At 43.4% G+C, this 17,931-nt stretch overlaps 1 protein-coding gene across 8 annotated transcripts in view; it reads right to left on the reverse strand.

Moving 5' to 3' along the window:
• SH3TC1 (SH3 domain and tetratricopeptide repeats 1) overlaps positions 1–16,834 on the reverse strand; it is a 98,851-nt gene extending 82,017 nt beyond the window's left edge. For 3 of the 8 annotated variants that reach the window (XM_085850176.1, XM_085850175.1, XM_085850170.1), the window contains exon 1: positions 5,732–5,887. The gene's annotated coding sequence lies outside the window, so the exon portion shown is untranslated. Of the gene's footprint in view, positions 1–4,933; positions 5,005–5,731; positions 5,890–16,703 lie in introns of those variants that run through there. The other 5 variants (XM_085850171.1, XR_015050329.1, XM_085850172.1 and 2 more) reach the window with 5 other exon arrangements.
• Between the last annotated feature and the right edge of the window lie 1,097 nt (positions 16,835–17,931).

Raw genomic sequence — 17,931 nt, forward strand, 5'->3', positions numbered from 1 at the left:
ACGAAATTCAGAATCTTATTGTGTTATTCAACCCTCCGGTTCATTGGGTGCTGCCTCATCCAATCAGAATACCGGTGAAGTGGAACCCACAACTGTAATGACTGCTACGGGTGTTAAATGTTTCTTTTGTGGTTTTTTAAAACACCCACGTGTAAAATGTCTGGCACGAGAGGCTGTGTGTCATAAGTGCCAGAAAAAGGGTCATTTTGCAAAGGTGTGCCATAGTACTTCATCAGTAGCTACTGGTGCTTGTGCAACTTCCTCTGATCAGGCAACGCTAGCGGCTGTGTCTTCTGCCGCTGCCCCAGGGGTGTTATCAAAGGCGGTTGTGAGGGTCACGCTCAATGGAGTGGAATTGGATGGCCTTATTGATAGTGGTAGTTCAGAAAGTTTTATCCATCCCGACCTCGTTAAGTGCCATTCCTTAAGTGTACATCACACCCAAGGCAATGTTTCCATGGCATCTACTTCCTTCACCGCTCAGACATCAGGGTTCTGTCAAGTCAATATCAAAGTAAACGGTCGGTGCTACCAAGATGTGCGTCTGTCCATACTCCCTCAGCTGTGTTCAGATATAGTTTTGGGCCAGGATTTTCAGGGACTGCATGATAGTGTTACACTGACATATGGAGGTAGTTTGCCTCCTCTTGTTATCTGTGGACTCAGTACACTGTGTGTTGACCCTCCAGAACTGTTTGCCAACTTGACAGCTGATTGTTATCCTGTTGCTGCTCGATCACGCCGGTACTCTCCCGATGATCGGAAATTCATTGAAAAGGAAATTCAAAGGATGTTGAAGGAAGGTATTATAGAGCCCAGTAACTCCTCTTGGCGTGCACAGGTTGTTGTCGTTAAGAACGAAACTCACAAGAAACGCTTAGCCGTGGACTATTCAGAAACTATCAACAAATTTACACTTCTTGACGGGTATCCTCTGCCTCGTATAGATGACACTGTTAACAAGATTGCTCAATACCGTGTTTTTAGTGCGATTGACCTCCGTAGTGTGTATCATCAAATCCCCATCAGAAATGAAGATAAGCCATACACCGCGTTTGAGGCCTGTGGACGCCTTTATCAGTTTGCTCGGGTTCCCTTTGGCGTCACCAACGGAGTGGCTTGCTTCCAACGTATCGTGGATTCATTCATCCAAGAAGAAGAACTGGATAGAACATTTGCTTTCTTAGACAACATTACTATTTGCGGCATGACTCAGGAAGAGCATGATGCTAATCTCACGAAATTTCTTGAGGCTGCTAAGAGAAAGAATATAACTTACAATGAAGACAAATGCATCTTTTCAACTAACAGGCTCAGTATTCTCGGATATGTGGTGGAAGGAGGGGAAATGCGCCCGGATCCTGAACGACTCCGACCCTTACAGGATTTGCCTGTTCCTCGGGACATGAAATCGCTCCGACGCATTGGCTTCTTTGCCTATTATTCACAGTGGATATATGACTGCTCAAGCAAGATCCGCCCACTGTGTGCCACTACTACATTTCCCATGACAAGGGAAGCAGAAGCGGCTTTCCATCTTCTTAAGCAAGACATTGAAGGTTCAGTGGTGAGGGCGATTGACGAATCCATACCCTTCGAAGTTGAGACCGATGCTTCGGATGTAGCAATTGCTGCAGTCCTCACCCAGGCAGGACGTCCGGTAGCCTTCTTTTCCCGAACCCTTCAGGGACCCGAATGTCGTCATGCTTCTATTGAGAAGGAGGCCCAGGCTATTATTGAAACAGTTCGCCACTGGAGACAGTATTTGATAGGCAGACATTTTACTATAAAAACAGATCAACGATCAGTGAGCTATATGTTTGATAAGCAGCATAAAAATAAGATAAAGAATGATAAGTTCATGCGTTGGAGGATGGAATTATCTTGCTATGATTTTGACATTGTGTATCGTCCTGGTCGAGAAAACATTCCCTCTGATACATTCTCCAGGTCTTATTGTGGGATGGCATGCCACGATCGACATTCACTGTTTAACCTCCACGAAGCCTTGTGCCACCCAGGGGTTACCCGCTTATACCATTTTGTGAAATCTAAGAATATGCCATACTCTGTCGAGGATGTCCGGCAGGTTGTTGGATCTTGTAAAATATGCGCAGAATGCAAGCCCAAGTTTCACCAACCAGATAAGACTCGACTCATAAAAGCTACTCAGCCATTTGAGCGTCTCAATATAGATTTCAAGGGGCCTCTTCCGAGTACAGATAAGAACCAGTATTTTCTTAACATTGTGGATGAATATTCACGGTTTCCTTTTGTATTTCCTTATGCCGACATGACCACTTCCACGGTTATCAAGTGCCTCTGTCAGCTGTTCACTATTTTCGGAATGCCGGCTTACATTCATTCGGACCGGGGACCCTCCTTCATGAGCAAGGAATTACAAGACTTCCTTGCCAGTAGGGGGATCGCTGGTAGCAGAACTACTAGCTATAATCCTCAAGGGAATGGCCAAGTGGAGAGGTTCAATGGTACCATTTGGAAGGCAATCACAACGGCTCTAAAATCCCGTAATCTACCCATCAAATGCTGGCAGACTGTTCTGCCTGATGCTCTCCACTCAATTCGTTCACTGTTGTCCACAGCAACCAATGCTACCCCTCATGAAAGACTTCTGAACTATTCTCGTCGTTCTTCCTCGGGAGCCTCGGTGCCTACTTGGCTCTGCAATCCTGGCCCAGTCCTGCTGAAGCGTCACGTACGCACGAATAAAACTGATCCCCTTGTGGATGAAGTCGACCTCCTCCAAGCAGGACCCCACTATGCCCATATTCGCTACCCAGATGGCAGGGAAACTACGGTCTCTGTTAGACACTTAGCCCCAATTGGAACCCCATCCAAGAGTGAACCCCAAATTCTACCTCAGGCTTCTGAAGAAAATGTAATTCCCCAGGGTAGTCCCCAAGACGCACCCTGCTCAGAGGGGGATGATCTCGTTCCTGATATGGTTCCTGCAACTCCACAGCAATCAGATGCTGTGGATAACCCTCCAGTGCCAAGAAGATCCGGTCGCACCATTCGTCCTCCTATTAGACTAGATTTATAGAGATAGATTTCTCGGAAGGGGGTGAATGTTGTGATAATAAAGTGCCATACTGTAATTGGCGGCAACGGTAATTGGGCGGATGTGGCAGCACTGTATATGAAGGTCAATGGCTGGTGTTGACACGTATACCACGTACTCCGTGGAAAGTCATGCTGGAACAGTAATGGTATGTTATATACTATATTAGGAATAATGTACTCTGAGGAATGTAATTGGGATTAGAGTATGGAGTTTAACTTCGTTATTATGTGATGCGTATGTGGTATTTGCCTTCAGTATTATGTGTACAAGTTATTGTATTTTGTTATTCTTACCCTATGTATATTTATGTTGTTGTAGATATGCGTATGGGTTTTGTGAGAATAAAGCCGATCGAAAAGGTCTATTGTTGATTACTACAACACCGCAGTGGTGTTTATGCTGAGAAATAAATATGCACCAATGGTATTATAAAGATAGATGTTTGCATCTGTCTTTGTTTCATTTGAATATCTTTACCTGTTTTGGAGAAAAATAATAAGAGGCATGACTTTTCAACACACCCTCGGACATTGATCGACACCATAAAAGGGCATATTTCGATGGAAGAGAAATGTTCACAGAAAGCGAATTCTAGTAGGTTTATGAAGAGGATATTTTCGTGCATGTGTATTGTGTATCAATCATGCACACAACTTATTGTGTACAACCTGTAAGTTTTTCAGAATACTGTATATTTTCAAACCTTTCTAGCTTCTGTGATCACTGCAATAATGTTTTCTTTCCTTTTTCGTTTTAATTACAGCAAGCTGAGATAATTAAGCCATAAAAATGGGTGGGTCGGAAGTTGGGTTTGGCAATTCCTGGTCCAGGATATGTTCTCTGCCCATCGTCTAATCGGTTTCCATTGATTTTGAAAAGAGCTACAGGCCACCATGTACACTGCAGAATTGAATGTGGCACAAGCTTCACATCGTGCCCGATTTTCCTCTGTTACAACATCAATATGGGAGAGCAGAGAATTGCTGAGCCAGTATTTGGAAAAAGGTTTTTATCCGCATGTGTGCACACATCTATACAGCAGTTAACTAGAAGCGCACTGGGGAGAGCACATACCTCTGCCACACAATGCCTGAACATATCGGGCCCAATAAATCCTTTACTATAATTCACAGACCAGTGTTTGTGGGTTTGTTTGTCGGGCTACTCCTACAGTTCTGGCCCAACTACATCCAGACTTGCTACAGAGGATTAGCATAACCCTAATTAATGTATAGGGGTGTTTTTATCTTTGCCTGTGGTCTTGGGGGAATGAGGATTGGGAGGCAAATTCTCTATGTAAATGTGTCTCGTGTAGTCCCACCTCCAGGTGGGGGAAGGTAATACAAGTCCCAACCATTTACAGTTCAGTATTCCTGTCCCCACGTTTTCCAGTGTACAGTTAGGTGTTTTGAATTTTAAGCAGTCGGTATATCTTGGCTTCATGCACGTAACCTGGGTAATTTATTTTTCCCATACAGAGATGTCACTTGCCTATACCCCACCAAAATAAAGGTATATGTGTCAGAAGAACCTGTTGCATGCTTGGAACAAAATCGCACGTCGGGTGGGTCCTCTGCTAGCTTTTGAAATATGTCGTTTTTACCACGTTTCTCAATGGTGAAGAATCACTCTAAAAACTAAAAAAAATTCTCGTATCCGGATCTGCATTCGGATGCTCACCAAAATTGAAACAATTCATCATTGTCACACACCCAACCTGTCCACCAAGTTTTGTCAGAATTGAACTAGAAAGTTTTGAGATATCCTGATATATATCATTTTAGCTATAAAACTCTCAATGGTGAGGAATCACTTGAAAAAAAAAATTCATCTGGATCTGGATCTCACCAAAATTGAGCGAATTCTTCTTCGTCACACACTGAACGTGTCCACCAAGTTTCATCCGAATCCGTCCGCAACTTTTTGAGATATCATGTACACAAACAGACAGACAGACAGGGGTGAAAACATAACCTCCTTTTCCTTTGGTGCTGGAGGTAATAATAATAATAATAATAATAATTATTATCATGAGTTCCCTTGCAAGGAACTTCAACACAAGAGGAGACCATTAGGCCATTAGGCCCACATCAAAGCCCACGATGTGGTTGCCAACCTATGGTTATTTGTCTGTGCTCTCTCCTTTTTAAATGCTGAGCATCAGGCAAGGAAGGCATACCATTTTTAAAGTCTTTGGTATTCATCTTCTTCTTGCATATGGCAGCTTGGCTGCCACGTCACTATCGTTTTGTTGGGGCACAGCTGTGCCGCTGATGCAGCGCCCCTATTACCAGTACACTGGTTCTCATGTCGCCAACCTCAGAAGGATGACAGACTGAGCCAACCCGACACGGCAATAATGCAGCAGCCAACGTGGCTTGAACTCTGGACCTTAAGATCCCAAGCCAGCCAACCTAGCCACGAAGCCAACACCAAGCATGAAGTCTTTGGTATGATTCATCAGGGGTCGAGTTCAAATCTCTGACCTCCCAGACTCAGAGCAGGCACTCTAAACATTATGTCACCGTGTCTGATGTAAAATTTTGTGTTAAGCAACACTTAAACAAAACTTGTGAAAAATTATTTTGTGATAGAACAACAAACATTTTCATCTGTACATAGTAAGAGTAGAGAATATCAACATACCTTTCACCTCAAGAACTATTGTGGGTGTGGATGGCAGGGCCTCTTACAGACGTCTTATCAAGATATATACACAGTCGCTTGAAATCCCACTACTGCGCGCCTTGTTCCTGGTCCCAAGGCTGGCTTAATCATTCACCAACCACCGCAAATATTGTGATTATTAGCTAACCTCTCAAAGATACTCATTATACGTAAACTTAACTTCAACATCGCAGATTATACAAATATTGCAAATAAATGTTTTATTCTGTGTTGTTATTTAAAGTTTTGTTTTTTTAACAAAACATCCAAATTGCAATTATATATGGCTTTAAATGCATATAAACGTAGTGAAAATGTAATTAGAGTAAAACTCACATTGTAGTCTTCTTGAAAAATAATATTCTTATTGTGAATACGAGACTTTCGAAATGACCTAATCTGCCCCAGAATACTCGGTGCTCATGCGCAGAAACCACTAAATAATGGCCGTCAGGGCAGGGAACGTGCATCGTGCGTGCCAGATAAGGATTGTTTCCTAAAATGGCTCACAGAGCTTGTAAAAGAAGCTGAAAATACTTGGAAAACTACGTGAGAGAAAGGGGCGTGCCTCTGTACAACGAAAGAGTTGGAGAACTTTCTGATCAACTCACCCTAAAAATTGATATCTTACAGCCCATACTGCAAAAACTCCTGATGATGTGGGCCCATTAAAGGCCTGTGGACAGGCTGTGGATAGTGAATTCTACCTGACCTTTCAGATCATCACGGTCAGCGAGTTGACTTGGAAGCTTGCATGATTACCTCGTGTGAACATGACAGACTTGGAGAATTATTTAATGGATGTCTGCAATTGGAAATACGATGCCATGATAACCATTATTCAGGCAAATTCTCAGAGGGAGACACCGTATCTGGTTTGATGATTCTTAACACCAATGGCATAGCCTGGTGTTGGCTTAGCGGTTATGGTGGTGGCTTGGGATCCCAGGGTCCTGAGTTTGAGACCCGTTTGCCACTGAATTAACACCAAGGGTTTGACTCAGCCTGTCAGCATTCCAAGGTCAGTAAAATGAGCACCAGTATACTGGTAATAGGGGCACTGCATCAGTGGCATCGCCGTGCCCCGAACCAATGATGCAACCAGCAGCCAAAAAAGGTAGCACACAATTGGAACACCAATGGGAAGGTCATATTTGGGACTTTTCAATGCGCAGGGTAAGTTTAAAGTGATGATATTTACCATGAATAATGTTTGGGAGGAGGAGTTGGAGGGTGGGAGCTGTGTGCGCTTTGAGGGTCATTATAAATATATATTTTTTATTTCGTCCGGGGCCACAAGATAAAGTTTACTAAAATTTTTGCATTGATTGGTAAAAAGGTAAACATCTGGTGTGTGTGTGTGTGTGTGTGTGTGTGTGTGTGTGTGTGTGTGTGTGTGTGTGTGTGTGTGTGTGTGTGTGTGTGTGTGTGTGTGTGAGTGAGAGGTACCCACTGCCACCGCTCACTTGTACTAACAGGAAATGGTGCGAACTCGACACTTTCCAGCCACGCCACAGATGTATCTCGTACTCTCTGCATTTCCGTGAGTATGATTTGCATTCAGGAACAGAACAATTATGGTTAACTATTTTGAAATTGCCACTCTTTCGTCTAATTGCTGAAAGTTATGTTGAAAAGACTATTTGAATGAGAGATTTTGCGCTCGCAACGACAGATTAAAAGTGCCCGGCGAGCAGAACCGAGTCATTGAAAATGTGCACACAGCAGATGTGCAACAGGCCTCATTAACATTCATACGTAATTTTTGAAAGTCTTGCTCAGAAACCAGACAAAATAACAGTAAAGTAGGGAAAAATGCCCAGCAACTATTAAACTGGTTACTCACTCACAAACATGAATCTCTCATCCTTGTCACAGTAAGTGATGAGATATGCTCTTGTGCATTCTCTTGCAAATTTCTGACCCATGTCATTGCTTGTGAAACAGCATTGTTGCTTTCCACAGGAGAAAGTGTCACCCATATCAGAGAACATTCAGCAAGAAAGAGTTGCTCTTCTGGTTCAGGGTTGCTCCAGATGTGTTGCTTGTTCATGAGCTACTCTCTCCAGCTCAACAAAGCTAAGTTTTCCGTACCCAGATACGTTGTGTTTTGCTGTTTTATTTTCATTCCTGTGTTGCTGGGCATGTTTTCGTCCAAATTTCCATGCTAAACAGCAAATCAATCTCAATCTCAATCTCGATATATATATATATATATATATATATATATATATATATATATATATATATATATATATATATATATATATATATATATATATATATATATACATATATATACATACAGATGTTTGGTACTACAGAACTTTAATATGGATGCAATGACATCAGAAGATGACATCCAGTGTCGATTGCTGCGATTTTTTTTTACCCTGAAGAGTGCAGCATGAAAAAGCTTTGGTCACGACGTCGTGTTTACTTGTATCCATATACCGTATATATATATATATATATATATATATATATATATATATATATATATATATATATATATATATATATATATATATATATATATATATATATATATATATATATATATATATATACATTGTTACGGCTGTGGAAATTCGCAAAACACCATACAGGGTCCTCAGATCAGTTATGACGCTAAGTTTATGAGCAGATAGGTCCCCACCGTTGCTTAAAGGATATTCTTCATGTTTCACTGGGCTGCGACTCTTTGAGATCGGGTTTTTCTTTATCTCTCGTTATTTTGAGCCACCATTGCAACAAACCTCCACGCAAACAACAACCACCACCAAGTACGCTGCAACGTCAAGCACGCAACAAACCTCCACACAAACAACTGCCACCACCAACTACGCCACAACGCCAACCACGTTCACACCACCCCCACAACAATCACCGCCATCTTCGCTACTTCGCCCGCTTACGAACACCATCCTTCACGGACCACGGTAAGACTGTTTTTGCGTCGGAAACCGTCTGAGAAGGATTGGCAGGACAAAAGCTCCTGCGAGCCTGTGGGGTTTTTTCCTGCCTATTTTCCCCACGCTTGGTGTGAAGGGAAGGGGGCAGGGCAGCTCGCTGCCGATTGGTGGATGCACGGCGTGAGGTGGTCGGAGTGAGGGAACGCCCCTTTTCGGGAACCTTCTCGAAGGGAGGCGGAGCCAAAAACGGGGTGGGGCAAAGGGCGGACCGCACGCGGAGCTTTCTCTTCTGGTTCTTCTGGCTTCTTGCTTCTTTTTTCTTCTGGTTCTTCTGGCTTCTGGTTCTTCTTGGTTGAACGCTTCGTCTTGGTCCATGAGCTCTCGTTGCTTGAGCTCTCTGTCTCCCTCTCTCGGTCCTGTGCTCGTGGTCCGGCGAGCGGCCTGTTAGTGGAGACGCGGACGGGAGGCGCCGCAGTGCGGCCTGTGGTGGACCTGCACGTCCGGACGAGGAGAGTGCCAGAGAGGGTTTACCAGCCACGAAAGGGATGTCCTTTCTTTTCCTTTTATTTTTGTATGCATGGTGTGGCGCCGTCTGCCAAGTAGAACTGCTTAAGTGTCTGTGCTTGTAAATAAATCCTTGCTTTATTTGGTGGTATTGCTTTTTACTGCATTTCTTTGGCTGTACATACGTGCATGAATTCTTTGCCTTGGCTGTACATATTGCATGACTGCCCTTGCGTGTGTGTGTAAATAACAAATGTGCTTGTTGAACTGTTCCCCCTTCGTTGAGTCCTTTCCCTGTTTGAAAGTGCCATCTTACTTCGTGGAATAATTGGTAGTGGGGTTTGAACACCCGAGTAAAGAAGAATCACTGAACCTCGAGGTCGGCGATAACACCGCTCGGTTATCCCTGTAGTCCGGAACGAACCGCTTAAGCGGTTCGTGTCCTAAGTTGACCTGCGGCATGGTGCAACCCCTCGGTAGGTTACCCGCGCGGGTATTTAGGTATTTCGACATTCAGCGATTCACCCTATTTCGCACGGGTGGAATGCGGACTGGGTTGTGGTGAGGTTAAACCCCCACCTGTGACTGGCTCCTGGCGGTAGTTCCAAGGAGGGTCATGACTGAATTGTCCGTCCGGTGGACGACGCGGCTGCTATTGGAGTTACGCGGCTGATCGCACGCCAGGCGGGCCAGAATTCTTAACAATATATTTATGTATATACATATATGTATATGTATATGTATATGTATATATATATATATATATATATATATATATTTATATATATTTATATATTCTCTCTCTTCTTCTTTCGACTGCTCCCTTTCGGGGTCGCCACAGCGGATCATCCGTATGATCCGCATAGTGATTTGGCACATGTTTTACGCCGGATGCCCTTCCTGACGCAACCCTGGTCGCCTCTTACGACACACAGGGATATGGTACACCTATTTTAACCGGGGTATACACCGGCCCAGTACACTGGTACTCATTTCGCCGACCTCGGAAGGATGACAGGCTGAGTCAACCCCCTGGTGTATTAATTCAGTGGCCCAACGGGGCTTGAACTCAGGACCTTTTGGATCCCAAGCCGCTGCCCTAACCACTGCGCCAACACCAGGCTCTTTTATATATACAGTGGGACCCGCTTAATAGAATCACTTTGGGCCAGACAAATTTGATTCTAATAAGCGGGTGATTCTAATATCCGAGTTCACCAGAGTTGTGGAGTATCAAGCGGATCAAATGTCGAGTACACATACGGAGACAAATACTCAGCATTTCGTTTGATTTATATGACACACTTGCTCAAAACAATGTAACTTACTACTGAAAATAAAACAATTACACGTACAGTACATATGTACTTTTCAAAGCAAAACAACATAGGTTTGTCGATGAGCCTACTCTAATGAAAAAATTGTCGATTGTTGCCTGCTTTAACGAGTCTGTGGCAATGGCGGTGACCTCCTTGTCAAGTTTGCGCAGGAAGGCCATGTCACTGAACCCATGTGATAGCAAACCAAGCCTGATCGTCTTAGCTGCAGACATCATTTCCTTGATGGTCGGGACAGAGATCTCCTCTTCCTCCTCTTCCTCCACTTTAGTGTCGGCGTCATAGTCTGCGTCAGTAGCAATTCCCATTTCGCGTTCGACTGCCGAAACGATGGCTTCGTCTGTGACATCATCGTCTGTGGTTTGGAGAGTGGCGTCCATGTTGACGAAATCCTGCCATTGGTCGGGATCCATTTGAAGAGGGTTGGCTAACTCGTCGTCGTCATTGCTCTCGACCCTTTCGCCTTCTCTTGCCGCTCCGATGAAAATTCATCCTTTGCTCCAGCAGTTCACTATGCCGGTAGTCTTCACATCATTTCATGCTGCGTCCGTAAACAGCATAGCGTCGAGGATCGTTATCTTTTTCGCCAAGTCACTCGCTGTCATTGCTCCATCCTCGTTGTCAATCTCAGTGAGCAGTTTTCGTAGCATGGCACAGCGGTAATGAGCTTTGAATGAACGGATAATTCCCTGATCTAACGGTTGAAGAACAGAGGTTGTGTTCGGCAGGAGAAATGCCACAGTAATGTTCGACATTTGAAGTGATTGGGGATGTGCCGGACAGTTGTCGATGAGAAGCAACGCTTTCTGGTCATGACGCCGAAGCTCGCAATTCCACTCATCGAGCCATTCAGTGAAGAGGAAACCTGTCATCCATGCGGAGGAATTGGCTCTGTAGCGAACTGGAATTGTTTTGAGGCCTTTGAAACACCGTGGATTCTTGCTTTTACCAATACAGAAAGGAGGACGCTTAGCACCAGTCATCGAGCAGCAAAAAAGCACCGTGATTCTTTCCTTTGGCTTTTTCCCACCGCAGTGCTGATCTCCCTTGAAGAGGAACGTTCCGTCTGGTAAGGCCCGAAAATACAACCCGGTTTCGTCAGCATTCCAGATCTCATCAGCCGTGAAGCCTTCTACGAGATCCGGAAACGCGTGGTCCAGCCATTGTTGTTTCCCTCCTACATCAGCCGCCGCTGCCTCTCCGTGAAGTTTCTTGTGGACGATTCCATGTCTTTTCTTGAACCGGTCAATCCAGCCGTTTGTCGCACTGAACTTCTTGTTGTTGAACTTTTCCGCGAACTGAGCCGCTTTCTCCCGCATCAGAGGTCCAGAAAGCGGTGCTTCCTTTTTCTAGAAGTTTGAATCCACTTGACCATTGCTGATTCGACATCGGGTGCGTTGCCGCTTCGCTTGCGTTTCTGAGAAGAAGACGAATCCACTTGACCTTGCAGAATGGCCTCTCGATCTTTCAGAATCTTGCATAGGATCGGCTGGTTAATTTCCAACTTGTCTGCAGCTTCTCGTTGGCTCATTCTGGGCAAAGCGTCATAGTCCCTCAGGATTTGTGCTTTATCAATGTTTGAACGATCCGTCCGCTTTCGTTTTCTGTCCATCGTGGAAATGACGACACGCCTAGTGCTTAGACTGCAGCTGTCAGCCATCTGCCTATCTGTACAATGACTACCGAAATCACTGTAGTGGCATAGCGTTATTTTTAGCGTGACGTCAGCCGCCTGGTGGCAAAAGTTGGAACTGTGCGGCCAGTAGGCGCTGAACTGTCGAAGTGGATGGCCAGCAGCTGATTCTATTAAGCGGGTTTTTGATTCTAATAAACGGGAAAAATTGTGTACATTTAGATGCAATGGAATCGGTCTCAACGATTTTGATTCTATAATACGGGTGATTCTATTAACCGTGATTCTATTAAGCGGGTCCCACTGTATATATATATATATATATATATATATATATATATATATATATATATATATATATATATATATATATATATATATATATATATATATATATATATATATATATGTATGTATGTATATTGTCGCGGATTCGCGCCCGCCGGCGTGCTGACGGCCACGTAACTCGAATCGCGGCACGTCGCCCACCGGACGGACAATCCAGTCGTGACCCTCTCGGACTAACGCCGGGAACCAGTCACGGGTGGACCTTTCGGTCTCACGGCGATCGTGCCAATCGGCCCCCGCGTGGGATAGGGTTGCTCGCCAAATTCGACCTACCTAAGTACCCACACGGAGGGTAGACCGGGCGATCGCACCTCGCCGCAGGTCGACTTCGGACACGGGCCACTTAAGCGACCCGTTCCGTACTATCGGGATAACCGAGCGGTGTTATTCGTCGACCTCGACGGTTCGATTAATTATCGGGCGTCTTAACCCACGACCACCCCTTTACGTGAAGCAATATGAGGATTCAATGAAAGAAATGACGAAGCGAAGCGGGAAAACAGTTCAATAATAAGCACATTTATTTCGCGATGAACGGAAAGCACACATATACAATTCCACCAAAAGCACATGGAAAAGAAGAAGACAAAAAGCAAATGCGACAATGCAGATCTATCCGACTACCGGGCACTCGGCAACACTTGTACAATTTTACTTCACAGACGGCGCCGACAACACATATTCCCAAAGCAAAAGAAAAGAGAACCACCCTCCAGGATGAGGGGGTAGGCGGGCCTGGGGCCGAGACCGTGTCGGGCCTACCCGTCTGATGATGAGACGCGGAGCGGCGGTGGTGCCTCAACTCTGCGGGCCTCGCGGACAGTGTCTGGTAGGGGGTGGGAAGGGGGCCCCCTTTTGTCGCACTATCTCAGCGCGGGGGGGAAACAGGAGGGGGTTGCTGATGCTCGGGGAAAGGAGGATTTCACAAAATCGCGGGTCCCGCGACGAGCGTCTCCACCACGACCTCGGTCGCGCCGCCGGCCTTTCTCTCCGCAGTTCCCCGAATCCGACGCGAGCACCCTCTCGTCCGCCTTCGCCGCCGCCGCCTCTCCACAGCTCCGTCCTCTTCACTCCGACTCCACGAACTCCCAACTGCGAACTGCCACTTCAACTCAACTCTTCCTCCGCTTCCAACTCAACTGCACTCGACTGACGAACGCAGTCGTTTTTATAAGCCCCGTGGCTTCGCTCTTTCATCTTTGACCCTCTGCCTCCGACCTTTCACCTCGCTCCCCATTGGCCCGAGGAAAAGTGGGCGTGAATGCTTTTTGATCCATGAATTTGCATATAGCGACCGCCCTCCAACGCCCTGGAGGCGGGGCCAAACCGCCCCTCGCTCACCGATTGGACGGAACAAAAGTGGGCGTGAGTCGTTTTTGATCCGTTTTTCTTCAGAAAGTCCGCGATGCTTTTGAACACGCTGCACGGTGCGCGCCCTACACGAGTCCAGCATCAGTGCCCACGAGTGGCGCGAGATGACGGTGATGCGATGGTGGTGAGTTGTGACGGTAAAGGTCGTGGCGGTTGTGGTGAAGCGGCGTTGTGGTTGGTGGTTGTTGTTGTGATGGCTGTTGAGACGTGGTTGGTGGTGGTAATAATGGCGGTTGGTCCAAAATAAAGATAGTAAAAGAAAAACGGCTATCCTGAAGAGTCGCAGCCCTCATGAATGACATTTATTCCCTCTAGACAACGGGTTTGGGCCTAACTACACATATACTTACCGAGATATCTCACCTAAGGGACCTGAATGGTGGTTTGCAAATTTTGGTCAACCACAACAATATATATATATATATATATATATATATATATATATATATATATATATATATATATATATATATATATATGTATATATTGATATATATGTATATATTTATGTGTGTGTATATATATATATATATATATGTATGTATATATATGTATATGTATATATTGATGTATATGTATATATTGATGTATGTATATTATATATATATATATATATATATATATATATATATATATATATATATATGTATATGTATATATTAATGTAAATGTATATATTGATGTGTATATATATATATATATATATATATATATATATATATATATATATATATATATATATATATATATATATATATTGATGTATATGTATATATTGATGTGTGTATATATATATATATATATATATATATATTGATGTATATGTATATATTGATGTGTGTATATATATATATATATATATATATATATATATATATATATGTATATATTGATGTATATGTATATATTGATGTGTATATATATATATATATATTGATGTATGTATATATATATATATATGTATTTATATGTATATAAGTATATATATATATATATATATATATATATATATATATATATATATATATATATATATATATATATATATCTCCAAAAATAATCCTGCCAAAAGGATCTCCCATCTACTTTCTAAAAAATCCTCTGAAAGAAGTTCCATAACTCAAACCCTTGGGTCTCACTATCAGCCATGATCTTTGTTGGGCAAACCACATTTACAAGTTGGCATCTGTGATGGGGCACATGCCTCACACCTTGCCCTTATTGATGCCATGGAAAGAAATACCCTCAAAATCATCGGGATCTACCATAACGAAGCTGAGTGCCTCAGCCTGTTTCCTTCAGATCGTCGACAGGTTTGTGGTCTCTTTGTATTATAGCCTCCTTTTAGGACTTGCACCTTCTGCCCTCTCTTGTCTCTGTTCCTCCCAGATTTCTGCAAGACACAAACAGTCTGTTAGTAACCCCTTTATGGTGAAATACCCAAAATCCATACTCATTGCTCACCTCCACTTATTCGTTCTTCTTTTTTCCTGCCTATAGAACCAATTTCCTCAGTCTCCTTAATCTCATTCTTCCCTCCAGGGCTTCAAGACAGCTATTCTCCCCCATCTCAGGTCATCCATTCATCTCCACCCCACAGCCATGATATTTTCAACCCTCATTAACCCTCTGCAATCCCACCTCTTTCAAGTTTCCAGTTTTTCCTTCCACTTTTGCGAATGAGTGTTTTCAGCTGTATCCATATTGTTCACCCCCTGTATCCTCCCTTTGCCCTCATTCTTTACCACAACCCTTATTTCTCCAAGTCTCCCTCTATTTTGTCCCTCATTTCTGCTGTTGATGTGTCCCTCCTCCCTTCCTCTCTTTTGACTGTTCTTTTTCTTCTGATACATCCTGATCTGTTTCTCCATGAGCCTCGATACATCATTAAAAACAAAATCAATCGAGTTTTGTCAGAAGTAAGACTGTTCTCCAATCTTCCCTTGATACAACTCCACTCCACTCTTCTTCCACTCCTTACTCACATTTTCCCTGCTTCCAGTTCCTTGTCAGCAGAATATTGACTCGGGTGTCTGCAGAAATCACCTACACTTTGGAAAGACACTGTGGGATCTTTAACACTCACCAAATAAATCTGACAGATGGGATACCTGGCTTCACAATCCTCTGAATGATGGCACACCCCCCTCAACTCACCCCACTCACCTTCCAATTTCTATACCCACTGCCATCCTGCCAGAAACAATCATTTCAAGTTAGCATACATTTATGCATCCTCAAATTTCACGAGCATTTGTCTTTAATATTACAATCATATTTGCCATTATCATTTATCATTACCATTGTCATCTTTTGTGGCTTTGACGTAATTCATAGCGCAGCGCAGCGCAGGTGACGTGTGCTCAGGCTGTGCCACAAAAGGTTTGCGTGCTCAGAAGATGACATCCAGCGTTGAATTCTGGTAAAGCACCAGTTTGACGGGTCTCTGAGTGAAGATCCAACCTAATTCGTCAATTAAATGTCTGATAGGATGGTGCAGAGGTAGCACGCATGCATACCTGTGAACCGTCTCGTCTTATTCTAGCACCTTAATTGGAGTATCCTTTGTTTGAGTGGCGATCCATTCAGGATTGCTTCTTGCCTAGAAACATTTCTCTACTTGTGGCAATACACCCTAAGACTCTGCAAAAGGTATGGTGTAATAATTATGATGTGGTCGAGTGGGTAAAGATGCAAAAGGTAATCTGCAATATTGAATTGACCAATTACTGCTAAAAAAAAAAAACCAGACACATGCTTAATTCCAAAATCATAATTTACATCTGCACTGTGTGTCAAACTTTACCTTAAAATAAATTAGCAGTGTTGATAAATATGTTTACCTTTATATTCTGGTCAACTGATCGACGTGGTCGGTCAAGGAGGATCTCTGGATACCCCTTGAGACACCCTCAGAACCATCCAGGCGAATGTCTGCTGCTGGGTGTGCCTTGGGTTACCCATTGTCTTTCCTGCCAGGATGTCAAACAAACAGGTCAGCGTTTCCTCCTCGCGTTCTATGAAGTCAGAGAGTTCACCAGCACGGAAGCAGCACAAACCTAATCATTTGTTTTTCTTCTGGGATGCGTGGTTGAGCAGTCATCGGTCTGGCTTGCTGTTCATCCCACCCCCCCCCCCATAAATATTTATCAGCAGTTTCGAGGAAATGAAACTACTTTGCGAAAAGAAAAAAAACTCGAAGAATTTGTATTTATTCCACTGGATAAATAACAATCTAGGTTAGAAGTCATCTCCATACTGTATTACACAAGTCAATGGCAGAGCTCGAGAGGTAGATTATAATTTTGAAAATTGAATTGAAGAAAGGTAATAGCAGGAGGTTGGGAAGGGGAGGGGGGTTAAAATCGGGAAGAAAATGAAGAATTATGAAGTTGGAGAGGCAGGACAAAAAAGGGAAAGGTTTGGAGGAGAGGAGATGACAGGAGTTAAGACGAGAGAGGGAACCTCGGTGTTTGTGATATACAAGAGTGAGGACAACAATGTGGAGTGCAGGAAGGTCAAATGCCTGCGATTTTGGTTAAAAGTCTGTATGCGTATTATATTATATCCCCAAAGTCTGCATACATATTATATTCGAGTCCCAAAGTCGACATACATATTATATTATTGCCCCAAAGTCTGCATACATATTATATTCTAGTCCCAAAGTCGACATACATATTATATTATTGCCCCAAAGTCTGCATACATATTATATTCTAGTCCCAAAGTCTGCATACATATTATATTCTAGTCCCAAAGTCGACATACATATTATATTATTGCCCCAAAGTCGGCATACATATTATATTCTAGTCCCAAAGTCTGCATACATATTATATTCTCGCCCCAAAGTCGGCATATATGTTATATAATTGCCCCAAAGTCGGCATACATATTATATTCTCGCCCCAAAGTCGGCATACATATTATATTCTAGTCCCAAAGTCGACATACATATTATATTCTAGTCCCAAAGTCAGCATACATGTTATATAATTGCCCCAACGTTGGCATACATATTATATTATTGCCCCAAAGTCGACATACATATTATATTCTAATCCCAAA

This window comes from Eptatretus burgeri, chromosome 12 (genome assembly GCF_056783735.1).
Source record: "Eptatretus burgeri isolate ZD-2024b chromosome 12, Ebu_testis_v1, whole genome shotgun sequence".
NCBI classification, from domain to species: domain Eukaryota; kingdom Metazoa; phylum Chordata; class Myxini; order Myxiniformes; family Myxinidae; genus Eptatretus; species Eptatretus burgeri.